This window comes from Pagrus pagrus (assembly GCF_965226575.1).
Source record: "Pagrus pagrus genome assembly, chromosome: 5".
NCBI lineage: Eukaryota > Metazoa > Chordata > Actinopteri > Spariformes > Sparidae > Pagrus > Pagrus pagrus.
The window spans coordinates 15,343,757-15,356,474 of NC_140189.1; the positions used below are offsets into that span (position 1 = coordinate 15,343,757).

The 12,718-nt window shown below is 43.1% G+C and overlaps 1 protein-coding gene across 1 annotated transcript in view; it reads right to left on the reverse strand.

The window, feature by feature from the left end:
* Positions 1-7,050, reverse strand: part of psd2 (pleckstrin and Sec7 domain containing 2) — a 37,870-nt gene extending 30,820 nt beyond the window's left edge. The window contains exon 1 of the mRNA XM_084353299.1: positions 6,516-7,050. The gene's annotated coding sequence lies outside the window, so the exon portion shown is untranslated. The remainder of the gene's footprint in view (positions 1-6,515) is intronic.
* Between the last annotated feature and the right edge of the window lie 5,668 nt (positions 7,051-12,718).

Genomic DNA, 12,718 nt, shown 5'->3' on the forward strand with positions numbered 1-12,718 from the left:
CAGGGACAACTGCAGTAAAATATTTACTGGGATTCAAAGCTTTTCTGATGGCATGCAGATGCAGGTAAGGACCTAGTTAGGCTGAAATGTACCTACTAAATCCTGCCAACCAAACTCTGTGGCTTTCTCATGGGAATTTTCTAGCATTTCTGCTTCATCATGATATCAAAACCAGGATCATGGTAGAGAGGAAAGATTTGCAGCAGCCTAGGATGTGAGCCAAAATTGTATCTATGATGTTGCAAGTGCTTTGGCTTAGCCCCTGAGCACGAGGACACCACAGGCCGACTAAATGTTTCATCACAGCTGCAGAAAGATGACAAAAATTATGCGAGAAAGTCAGACAAATTGCTCCCTTATTTCAGTCTTGCATCTTAATTGCGACAGACCTTTCCCTTCCTCAGGACTTCATTTTGTAGATTCCTGTGGCAAATGCTATTATTGGAGCCAAGAATAAGCTAACAAACATCTTGGATCACACTATCATCATCCTCATCACATTACAGTTTGAATAAGTGTCCTGTCACTCTGAGGAATACCAGCAGTATTAGGTTTTAAAAATACAGCATAACATCAGCACTTATTTGCTTTTTCACATCCAAGCACAGTCTGTCGCTGCAAATGTCTTCCAAACCTTCTCACTCTGACTGCTGTTTGATTGGTCTAATCACTCAGTCTTTTTTGTGAGAGTAAGCACAGGAATGGTTTGCATTATCTATTAGTCACAAGGCAGTTTGTTGCAGTGGATTCCATCTGCAGAAACTTCAATCACCTCACAGTAAGGATATGATTTATTAACTGTATTATGACACACTGAAAAAGGCACAAGGTAATAAATCTGAAAGATTTTAACGACTAAATCATCCTCGGATCGATGTGTGCTTACCTTCTGTAACAGTTAGTGATTAGTATGAGCTCAAATAATCCTCAGGTACTGAAGATCTGAAACACATTTCAATGTTTCAGAGTCTATTTGAAGCTCATACTCACACACATGTACTAGGCATATGCAAACAGGCACAATTTGCATCCGTTTATGCGCTTACACAAAGATGCATTCGCACGTATTAACACACATTCGAACACACACACGCGCAAACAAAACAGTGACACATCTCCATAAATGGAAACAGTGAACAGTTATGAAACCAGACACGCAAAGTGGGAATTCTCAGCCTCTCTCTCTCTCTCCATGTGTCTCCAGTGTGTCCTGTTTTTCTCCCACTCTCTTCTTCATCTGTTCTACATTATGTTTTCTGCTATCTCACAGTCTAACTCGGCTCTCTCGTCTCTCTGTCTTAGCCTCTCATTTTGCAGTAATTGAGGGAAATGGGTCTTAGCCAGCAGAAAGAAAAGAGACATGGAAACGAGCAGCGCTGTGAATCCCGCTGCTGAGGAGAGAGCAGATGTGCTCTCAGACACCTCACATAGATGGATGGAGAAAACATGGCCAATGATAAAGAAAGGGTGTGTGTGAGATCGTGTGTGTGTCTCAGTCTTTGTGTCTCTATGTATACAATGCCTATCAGGAAAGACTTATTGCATTTCACTTTTGTCAGCAGAACACTGGGGCTCTTAAGCCTTATCAATTTCCTTTAATTACAATCGGACCATCTGCCAATCATGTGAACAACACACAAACCCATGCCCGTCCACGCATATAAACCCCCAATCCAGTGAGGATGACGTTGGATAAAAGGCCAAGTCTCCATTAAATAGCTCTTCTCCGTCTCTTGTGCCTTTTATATCTCTCTATCTCCCCCGTCTGTCTTTCTGTCTCACTCAGACATGCACACACACTCTATGATAACACTCACACACACGCACCACAATGCGCGCACAAAGACACGCACCATGGCGTAATTTATTGATCCCTGAGACATAGCCGCAGTCCGGAGTCTCCAGCTGATAAGCCTGACTGCTCTCTGTACGCAGAAAGATGCCAAAGAAACACTACCGAGCTAATCAGACTGGAGGCTTCAAAAATAAGAGAAAACACTTCTCCAGAGCGAGCACGTCTAACTTGAAAAGGAATCCCATCCAGCTGCTGCATTGCATTCTCAAGTTCATATGATTCAACTTCAAATTATGTGTGCTCATTTGACTTTGACTGTTTCTTTCAAATACCATTGAAGTCTTAAAAATGTACTTGGTTTGAACTGTTCACAGCAGCTAAACATGTAACTTTGTTATGTCAGACTGTTACTTCAGCAATTCAATATTAAACTTCCATAAACCTGAGGAACCCATAGGAGTGAAAATCAATGCAGCAGAGGCCAAGATATCCTGATTTCTTGACCCTGATAAGCTTCAAAAACGCTCGCTCCTAGGTTTCCCATGATACAATCGATATTATATGCAATATTCATTCACAAGATAATTATAAGCAGCCCAGAGTTCTTGCACAATTCTAAAGTCAAATTCAGTGCTTTTTAAGACCTTCGCAAGACCTCAACAAATATATTTCAAAACCCAAAGAACGTCAAAACAATTTCTTTGATAGAAAACAGAGACAATGTATGAATGAATGGTGTCTGGTCACTTCCATGTGAAGAACCCACAGCAACTCAGCATTTTGTTTTTCAAACGATGACACATGATTGCTAAATGCTGACTGCAAAGAAGTTGCAAATCGGTCAGAGGACGTTGTGTGCAAACAATGTTGGCTCTTGCATAGCCCTAGTAGTTGCAGCTGCTTTTCAGATGTCATGGCTTTCAGCCCCATGGTCCCTCACGCGTATGTCTTTGGGCATGAATTACACCTTGATTCATTTAATCCTCTCTAACATGCAAGCTAGCTGTAACCACGACTGACAATAAAGAAAAAATGAGCCAGGCGCTATCACCTGTAGCTAGCTGCAACATAACGTAAATATAACCTAAACATTCTATTAATGCAAAAGTAAATATAAGCAAAAATAAATGTATGTATCTCCATCATTGGTAAAAACAAATACAGAACTAACTGCAAAACATTGCATGTCACCATTTAGCTGTTACATTTAAATAAAATGCAGTATTTACACTAATACAATCGATTCAGGTAATTTGAAGGGATCTATACAGTAACTGGTTGTATCTGGTTTCACAAACTGAACAAACATGTGGACAACATCAGGATAATTTCTTCTTTTTAGATTCAACAAATCCCCTCCAGAGTCACAGAGGACATTATTAGTAACTTCTGTCGCTGGGGGTCTCTCAGTCAAAACAATGAAGTAGTTGTTGTCTTCATTGTTAAACAGCCACCGTTACAGATGAAACTCTATCCATGTGGCAGAAACGTTCATGGACGAGTACTGAGTCAAAGTTTTATTCACATTAAGTTTAGTCACGTTTGCCAACTTCCATTCTCACTCTGATGTATCATCTGATATTTTCCCTGATAGATATAGCAACACAACCAAATTAAATACACTGTTAGCTTGAGTAAAATTAGGATTTCTCTGGGTTTGAGTAGTACGCAACCCAAAATAACATATAACAAAGGTCTAGTTGTTTTCAGACCTTTTAATGTGGAAATATTGCATTTTATACCTTAAAATTAATACAACTATTAGAAACTAGTAAGTTAAGATACTTTCGTGCCTTCAAGCAGGGCACTTAACGCCTTCCCTGTTCAAGCTGAGATTCACCATGGCCAGATGTTATTGGTGGTGACTGAGTGCAACATGGCGCAGTGGAAAGGATTACCCAGGATCTCTGAGAGTTAAACGAATGACAGAGCTTCACAATAGGGAAGAAATTCATGTTGCAGGTTTTCTGACACAACATATATAGGTTGCAGGACTGCAATTGAAAGTGATTGAATTACAGCCTTCACTTTATATTATAGAAACTCATGCTTTGCATAAATCCTTAATCTCCCTAATCCCTAATCTCTATCTATCTATCTTTCTATCTTTCTATCTATCTATCTATCTATCTATCTATCTGCACGACGCTGCCTGCAGACACTGATGCTGGGCATCACTGCACCACCTTTCACTGAGTTTAAGTGGTGGAACAGGCAGCCAATTGACCGCTTTTAACTCGTCTGAACTCATTACATTTGTAGTGCTGCCCAGCCCGCGATCATTTTAAACAACTAAACGTTTGTGCTGTTCTATTGTTTGTGCCGTGTGCCACCATGAGGGTTTCTTACTGAAAGGCACCACCAGTGTATTTACAAGTGGTGTGAAGGACACAGTATTGGTGTTTCACTGCAGTCGTTGACATCAAGCTCATTATCTCAATTTCTAACTAGTAAATTATGTCATAGCAGGTAACAAAGAGGTACGAATACAGAATACAGTGCTATATGTTCTATGTTTTTTGCACTATTTACCTTTCACTAGAAAACCAACAGCGGAGATGAGACAGGGAGGGCAATGAAAGACAACAAACTAGCCGAGGATATCATAATAGACACCTTAATGACTAAGACCACCAGGACAACCCTCTAAATACTTTTCATCAAGAACTAATTAGCAATCAAAATTCATTTATAAAGCTATCAGCTGAACACTGACGGATGATAATCAGATCTGAATACTAAGGACACCCCCTCCTCCTCTCTCCCTCTGTCTATCAGATAAAAACACTGCAGTCTCATACTATAAATGACCTACTGACCCTGTTCATAATATGCAGGCTGGGTGCAGCCCTGGCAATGCAGCCTACATGCACAGTGCAGAGAGTCACCTTTCAAAAATGCTGTTGTGTTGCTTGCAAGCACAGATGCAGACAGAGAGGAGGAAAGATCATTTCCTGGTTGTAAGCCTGCAGGAAGCAGGAGAATAAGGAGTTGGAAGTAGTCCAGGGTGTTTTCCTTGCCTGCAAGTCACACCAGCATGACAACAGAGCCTCCAACTACCACACCAGCTTACTGGAGCGTTAACAGTCAACCAGCTCCACCAAATCACCCCAATATGTCACTTCTACGCTGTCAAGGTCAACCACCCACTCGCATTGTGTCAGTCTAAATGCTTACATCTAAATACACGCTCACAGTAATGCAGGGATTTATCTTGTTTGGGCTATTTCCCTGGGCACTTCATTTTGTCATGCAAATTCACTCCTTACACACACACTGGCACACACAACACAACATGCCCCGAATGATTTGCAAAACTGCCTCAATTCTGGAATTCGACCCAAATAATATATTTTCTCAGCACGGTTTGAAAGTGTGAAGTGCTTTTCGTTGGATTCTCAAAATGTTGCACCCTAAAGGGTTTTGGTACTGTCATTTTGGATCAGCCACTGTGCCAATAAAGTAATTAAAGAGATAAAAATGAGATAGAGACTCAGGAGAAGAGGAAGAGGTAGACAGTTTGATCTGCTGCCGGTGTGTCTAGATGTCTGACACCTTGAGTTCAGGATGATTACATCGGCGAGAGCTGCACTCTTGCCTAGGAGATGCCACAGTTATAGTGTCGAGAGAATTAAATACAATGGCTCTAGACTAGACATGTAAATGTCTATAATTAAGATAATAGTGACTTTGCTTTTGGGAAGAAAAATAAGCTGCTATCAAACACCTGTTTTAAAGAAGCCACCCACATCCTGGAAAGGCAAAGAGGCCAAGAGACACATTTTATGTGGCCCAAAAAAATCATTATATTTCTTTATTATTCTTCGATTGAGGTGCTCAGACTGTGCCTATGGTAGTCCATGTAGGGCTTATAATGAGCCTAAGGATTTTTATGGTATTTTTATCTCATCTGCTATCAGTATATAATCTCTACAGAGGCTTACAGTGTGCATTTGCTTTCAAATCTAGATAGGAAAATACGATGCCCTTTCAAATAAATAATGAGGTTACTATGTGCCTGCCAAAGTGTCCCTCAATACACTTAAAAAGACATAAACAAACAGCACATAGACAAGGCGTATTGTCTCTCCCAGTGTGTGTGTGTGTGTGTGTGTGTGTGTAAGAGAGAGAGTGAGGGAGAGAGTGAGAGCGCGAGACAGCCATGTTCTCCCAGCCTCCTCGAGCCAGTAACCATGACAACAGGATGGCTGGGAGACACGGTTCAACTCAATTGAGGCCGGTGTCTTTCTTTTCCTCCAAAATAGACCTTGGTCGCGTTTCAAGATCGACTTGTCCTCCTAAAAGCGGAAAGGAAACGCTTTTTTTCTCTTTCTCTGCTCTCGGGGGGGCAGAGGAGGAGAGAGGAAAAACACACACCTCAATAAAATCCCACGGCCCCGCACGGTGCATATCTTTCAGCCTATATTAGCTCCACAAACACCGCTGTCCTACAGCCTGCCGGTGCGAGGAGGCTGCGGGTTGTGTGTACATTTTTGGCTTCAGATTAGCCAGAAGAACAGGACGTGAGAGCTCCACGCAGCCTCCATGAGAACTGCTTTTGCTCGTGCCTCTGATGAACTGAAATGATATATAAGCATGGACTACGCTAATTGGCTGTTAAACAGAGATGTGTAGCCCCAACACAGCCCCACTAGCTTAAAAATCATAGCACTTTAAAGCTGAACCTAAATGTGCGACAGAAAAACGTTTCTTCACTCACCAGTTAAACGCGCTGAGGCTGAATCGGAGAGTTTAGCGGCGGTGGTCCTCCTCAGTCCCCTCCGTCTCTCTACATCCACACCGGGGAATAACACTGACAGACGGCTCTCCTCTCTCTCTCCTTCCTAGCTGCCCCCCTCTAACCGGTATGCGCGTGCGACCGTTGTTCGCGCCGCCAGCCGACCGAAGCTCGTGGTGTAGTCTCGCGCCTCCGCGCAGGCTGGTAGGGGCACGCGGGAGGTCCAGGCGGCGGAGAGCGATTAGTGAGCGGACTGATGAATGGATGGATGAACGGAGGCGTCCTCTCCGTCTCCTCCTCTCTGTGGAGCCGCTGCGTGTCTGACTGGCAGCTGGGAGAGTGTAATACCGCTCCTCGGACTGCTCGGGAGCACCATCACTCTCCCGTGGTTAGCGCGCGGTGTGAACGGGACGTGTCTCGAGGGCCTGTTGATATCAGACACTGTAGCCTGCAGTGAAGATTAGCACTGGCTGTTGTGTTTGACACAAGTCCTCCTCTCTCAACACAGATGATATAACCGACCAGACCTAGCATGTGTTAAACTATCATAGGCTTTAACTTTACCAGAGGACGCAGAGTGAGCGAAGGATGTGAAGTGATTCCAGGGATCCCTGAGGGACCTTCCAGGATGTTCTCAGGAGGAAGGCTTATTCAGCTAGATATTTATTAATTCATTTCACCATACTAGAATTGGGAACAAATGTTGTTGAGGGGAAAAGTCTGGTAACTGACTGGAAAAACAGTCCATGCAGATGATTTACAGACAGTCAAATAATGCCGTCCAAGGTCTAAAGTCCTGCAGCTGTCATACTCTGGATGCATCATTGGTCATGCTGTAGTTTGGTTTAAACAGGAATTTGTGTGCAAGGGAAAACATGACACATGAAACTGTCAATAGGGTGCTTTTATAGATTAAAGAGAGATGTAATAATCATTAAAACAAATAAGTACCTCCGCCAAAGAGGTTATCTTTTAGCTGTGTCCGTTTGTTGGTTGGTTATTTTGTTGGTTTGTCAGCAGGATAACACAAAAACTATTGAACAGTTTTCCATGAAACTTGGATGGAGGCTGGGCCTTGGCCCAGAATAGACCCCATCAACTTTTGGTGCAGATACAGATAAAGGGATGGATCTAGGAATTTATTTACATAAATGTGGTACATATGAGGAAAAGAATCTGGATTTAGCAAATTTAAATATGTTTTGGCTTGACTGCATTAAAGGGGACCGTTGGGCCTTGGTGGAGGTATGCACTCTACTGAGTACCTTTCTAGTTAGAAAATCTAATCATGCCCAAACAACTGAAGTAAGTTCAAAGTAAGCTAGGTTAACTGAGAGCCACTGAGTGCACCTGAAGCATGTTTTTGCATGAATTGTGTTGTGTAAGTATTGTGTAACCTCAGAGAGCTCAAATTTACTTGGTATTAAACAGTTTCAGATGTTTGTGTACCATTATGTGTGTTGTAACTCGATGTTACAATATAGACCTATCCTTTGAACTTTAGGTTATTGTTCACCTGTGATGTAAAAGTTAGGCTACTGCTGCAATTATTGCTAGTTATTACTGTTTAATATCTATACCAGTTTATCCTGTACAGGGTACGGCTGCAGACTAAGAAGAATTGTTTTTTTACAACATACAATGTACAAAGTAGTGCATCCCACCCATCCTGGAGGAGCAGCAAGCAGCCAACGTACAGTGTCCAGGGACCAGGTCTAGATCTTACCCATTGCCTTGGACTGGAATATTTACGTACACATGGTGGGTAAAAGCAGAGCACCTGCAAGCAAGGGGAGAACATGTAGACTCAGCCTGTCTATCACATAATGAGCATAAATTTCCCTTGGCCAAATTGTTGTAAGCGATCGACAATGTCTTCACAGTCACTCTGACCACAGCAGACAATCATCACTTGTGGTATTTGCTGTATTTTACTGCTGATCTTTGTTGGCTCTTCTTCTCCAAAGGTGTTAGTCATTCTTCGAAAAGACTGTCAATAGTCCTTCTTTTGTGGTGGGACTGTAATTACAGCCTACCCAAAAGAGAAATACCACTAACTGAACCACTGCATAGAAGACAATCAAGTTATGTAGGCAGGCTGGAGAACGAAGATGAACAGCTTTCAGTGTTGGATGACATTTTCTGAAAAATGTGTTATTAATAGAGTGTTCGATCATTTGTGTGTCCATATTTATTTTGTACATGTATGAGTTTGAGCCCACGTGCATTGTCTGGCTGGGGAAAGGATTGGGGATCTGATTTTTCTATTTATTTATATATTTTTTATGTTTAAAATATCTGATTGTGCTGTCAGAAAGCAAATAATGTCTGCTCTGAGCCTGTTCAGGACGCCGCCATGTTCGCTCTGTTGGGTGCCAGTGAGCGAACACAAAATGTTAAATTTCTTGGCATTACTGTCAGAAAGGCAGTTCACATTATCTGCCAGCACATACTATAAATTAGCCTCTGTCCACTATGCCCTTGACGGAGCACAGAGGACATTTCTTCCACTGTACCAGCATATGCCCACTGCCATTTTTAATTCCTTTTTCGACCTCACTCTCACTCACCTCCCATGTGTAAAACCACCACAGTTAAATCAAGCCAAGAGGAGCTGTTCAAACCATTTGTATTGTCTTTCAAAGAGTACAGTGCTCTTCCTCTTGCTGGTGCACCTCAAGGTCATAAACAGAAGCAGCAGCAGCGGTACACAATTTCACATATGGCTCTGCGTCGGCTGCTGCCAAAAATGTACAATTTTCTTCAGGGAGCTTGAATACAGCCCTTGTAATGGACAGCGTTGCAGAGCTTTAATACAACTTCTGCATGGATTGAGGGCCTCAGTGATCTCCAGTGATCAATAGCACATTAGAAGAGGGGAGTTAGCTGAGAAAGAGATCAGAAGAGAGGAGGGGAATTAAAGAGAAGAGAGAGATGCATAAAAACAACAGTGAGGATGTGGACAGAACAAAAGAGCCTGGTGTGTGTTTGAAGGCAAGGGGAGGAGAAGGTTAGAGAGGCGAGGCCCAAAGCGAGACAGGTAGAGAGAGGGGGGTTACGCAAGGAGAGGAGAGAGACAGGGAGGGGAGGAAGGGGGAGTAGGGGTGAAGATGACAAAGAGAGTTCAGAGGATGCACAGATGACCGGAGAGAGAGGGAGAGAGAGTGGTGGACGTAGTTTGGGGGAAACCCACTGCAGACGCAATGTCAATCCTAATTATTAATTCATTAACCTGCCCGCCTCCCTTCCCCCTCTATAGCCACACACACACATGCACACACACACACACAAACACAGACAGACACACACACACATGCACTCAATGCTCCCTGTTCTGTCCCTCCTCCGTGTCCCACGAGAGGCGGAGAGGATGGATGGAGAAATGAAGAGGTGTGTCTGCAGCTAAATGACATCTGCGGGGCCGTGATGGCGGCAACGTGTTGGGAACACTGGAAATCCCTGATGTGACAGTGGGAGGGAGGGGAGGGAAGTGGTGAGGAGAAAAAGCTAACAGCTTGTGTTTAGGTTTGTTGGGGTGGGTGCACCTCCTGTGATGGTGCATATGAGTGTGTTAATGTGGGCGGCTGTGGTGTATTTATATGTATGTGTGCTATCATGCGTTTGTTGACCTGTCTGGTGTGTGTGTTTGTGTGTGCAGGTATGAAGAGGGTGTGTGTGTGCATGTGTGTTAGCATATTAAATGAAAGCAGGTAGTGTGGAAGATAAATCAATATGCTGATGTTGGTGCGTGCAAGTAATAACGTTGTAAGTATAATGAAAGCAAGGGGGAGGTGCGAGACAGACTGATGGTGTGTGTCTTTAGCCGCCGCTGCAACACCCCTAGCTCTTTGTGTTTGTGTGTGTGTGCGTGTTTGTGTGTGTGTAGGAGACACACATAGTGCACACATAGATGTTAGCATCCACACACACCGAGACCTCCTGCAGCATTCCTCTGCACATGCTCACACAGACAACTCAATATGAAGATAGAGATACAATTTGCACACACAAGGACACACACACAGCAGAAGAAGACGCAGTGCTGCTGACTGAGGTGGAATTAAACAGAGAAATCCTCCAAACGAGCATCGATCCACAGAGTTTACAGCGTTGGCTCCGTCTGCCTCGGCAGGCCAAACAACAGGGAGCTCTGTGAGACAGCTGGGGCACACACACACACACACACTCACACACACACAGGCAGGAGGCATTGGGGGCGCACAAACAACACACTGCAGAGTGTGTGTGTGCACTGTGCACATGGTGTGAGTCTTTGATTTTGATCAGAGGACTTACAGCCGAATGTGCTTCAGAGTGTATGTGTGCATCTCTGATATTTGATGTTAAATTAGTCTGTGTGCGTGCACGTGTGAGTGTGTGTGTGTGAATGTACAGATTCACTGCTGGAGATGAACACAAATGGGGTTTCATTAATCACCCAAAAAAAAACGTGGTGACAACATTTAAGAAAATTTGTAATATTCTTTTTCAAAATCCAGTTTGCAGCGATGATAAGAGATGTTTACCACCGCAATGTTTAAAGAAAGTAAACAGCAGTCCCAGAAAACTTGTTTTCACTAACACTGTGTATTTATGCTGCCATCCACTGCAAGCTAAAAGTCGATATTTCCAACTTGGTATTCCCAACTTCAATTTAAAAGTGTCCCAGTGCGTTTGCTAGTGAAAACATGTACGCCCACAGCAAACAGATGTTTGTATGTTTGTAAGTTAACTACAGCAGCTGATTTAACAGATTAGGGCACTTATAAAGAGACAGGAGGAGAGGAGGAGGAAAAGGCTCATACTGCATGCTGCTTCTTTCACACAAACATCAACTGAATGGACATTGAACTTACAGACTACAAACTTGTTGCAGCATGTTTCACCACACAAACACTACATGAAGTAAAAAGTGATTAAAAGATAAATTCTTCACTACGTGCACCTCAACTGCTGTGTTGTCATCTTATGTTGGAGAAGTTGGGCTTTGTGGATCTCGCCCAAGTTTCCAAATTTGAATTCCACTTTGGATCCAGTTGGAGGTTGTCTGAGTGCAGCATTAGAAAGGAAACAGAAAATGGTTGTATTCAACTTAAAGCTGCTATAATCAATATCTTCATATATAGAGATGATCACATGACTCTTTGTATATGAAAGGGGTTCAATGTAGTTACAAATGTCTTTCAGCAGACTTTTCCGGCCTGCAAGTTATTGTTTTGGTCCAGTTTTGGTTCAATAAATATGGCTGCATGGCCAGCACAGAATGGCAGAACAATAATGTTAGCAACTAGTGTGAGTGCATACTAGACTGACTTACTCCAGGTGGCCAGAAATGCAAGTAGGCTACAAATTAACACTCTAACTGCTGGATGTGTATAGGGGAAACTGTTGAAAAAAAGCCACAATAGCTCAATCGTTACAGCGCGCGCCCCATGTACAGAGGCTGTGTCCTCACTGCAGCGACCTAGGGTTCGAGTCTGACCTGTTTGCTGCATGTCATACCCCTCTCTCTCATCCCGCTTCCTGGCATCTCTCAGCTTTCCTATCAAATATAGCCATGAAAGGAAAAAACATGTTGTTTTAAAAAAGACAAAGAAAAATAAGGGACCATCTTATAATGGATCACACCAACCTGCGGACGTTCAGACCATCACTAGCCTGTAGCCGTTCCTACATTACTCATGAGTCGGACCACAGCCATCTTCGAACTCGGCCTCCATTACAATCTCAACTATGTTTCATCCCTGCGTCAAACGTGAGCCAAGGGTGCCCCCTAATTTCAGTGCCCTTTTTTGGATGACGCCCATCATCAAACTGCACCCCAACTCTGTGACGTTTCCAGACTGCATCGTTGAGTATTTTGCCAGGCGTTTATATGTCTGACTGACTGTGGACAGATTTTTGTCAGAACGATAGCATCACAACTGTGCAAGAATGCAGGCACGAAACTTTACTTTGGGTGTGTAGCTGAAGATCAAATGAAGGTGAGGTTTGAAGATAGGTGTGGTTTGACCCATGAGTACTGAGTACTCATCTAACAATGTAATAATGCATACAGAGTCGTCATGGGTCAGAACGTCAACATGTTGACGGGTGTCGCAGCTGGTGGTTATACCATCACATGATGGTATCTAGTTTAATTATTTCCAAGACTTAGATTCTTAGAGTCTTAGAAGATTGATACA